This window comes from Notolepis coatsorum (genome assembly GCF_963971535.1).
Source record: "Notolepis coatsorum genome assembly, chromosome: 1".
NCBI classification, from domain to species: Eukaryota; Metazoa; Chordata; class Actinopteri; order Aulopiformes; family Paralepididae; genus Notolepis; species Notolepis coatsorum.
Genome location: NC_140165.1, coordinates 190386507 through 190387852, shown reverse-complemented (window position 1 = coordinate 190387852; position 1346 = coordinate 190386507).

The following is a 1346-nucleotide window of genomic DNA, read 5'->3' as shown; positions in this document are numbered from 1 at the left end:
GTCCACAATCATCTCCTTTGTTTTGCTGACGTTCAGGGAGAGTCTGTTCTCCTGGCACCACTGTGACAGATTCTCTACCTCTTCCAGGTAGGCCCTCTCGTCGTTGGCAGAGATCAGGCCCACCACTACTGTGTCATCAGCAAATTTGATGATTGTGTTGTTGCTCCGCTGTGCTACGCAGTCATGTGTGTACAGGGAGTAGAGGAGGGGACTCAGAACACAGCCCTGGGGGGCCCCTGTGTTGAGCGTGATGGATGAGGAGGTGCAGTTGCCTGCTCTCACCACCTGGGGTCTGCCCGTCAGGAAGTCCAAGACCCACTGGCAGAGGTCATAGTTCAAGCCCAGGTCCCTGAGCTTGGCTATGAGTTTGGAGGGGACTATGGTATTGAATGCTGAGCTGTAGTCGATGAACAGCATTCTCACATAGTTCCCCTGCCTCTTGTCCAGGTGTGATGCTGCTGTGTGCAGCACATGGGCTATGGCGTCCTCCGTGGACCTGTTGGGGCGGTATGCAAATTGCAGGGGGTCCAGGTTGATGGGGAGGGAGGAGCAGATGTAGCCCTTCACTAGCTTCTCAAAGCACTTCATGGCTATGGAGGTGAGAGCTACAGGGCGGTAGTCGTTGAGGCAAGTGGGCGTAGATGAACAGAACAGCTTGTGACTGCAACTTGTTCCTGTTTGCGGACGACTCAGCCCTGCTGGTCTCTGACAAGAACAAGTTACAGGTTGAAAAAACCCTCAGCTCGGAACTAGGCAGAATCTGCACCTGGCTCGCTGATAACAAACTATCATTACACATGGGCAAAACAGAGTCCATTCTCTTCGGTTCAAATAACAAACTCAGCAAGACCGACGGCTTCTCAGTTACAGTGGGTGACAATATTGTCACAAGGAAAGATGAAATTACCTACCTGGGTTCCATCCTAGAGGCAAATCTTTCCTGTGACAAAATGGCATCCAATGTAATAAAAAAAAGTCAACCAACGAACTTGATTCTTGTACCGGATCTCCTCTCTGGTAAACAAGAATATCCTGAAGACTCTGGCAGGGGCACTCATTCAAGGGTACTACGACTATGCTTGCACCTCATGGTACCAAAGCACCTCAAAGGCGCAAAAAACAAGATTACAAACATCTCAAAATAAACTGGTCAGACTACTGCTTGACCTGACTCCTAGAACCCACCTCACCCCTGCCCACTTTGACAACCTAGGATGGCTTAGAGTAGACGACAGAGTACAGCAACTTGCAATGGGCCTGGTCTACAAGATACACTACACCACCAAGGTACCCATGTACATGGCAAAATACTTCCCAAAGGTCAGTGAATACCACGACCACAACAC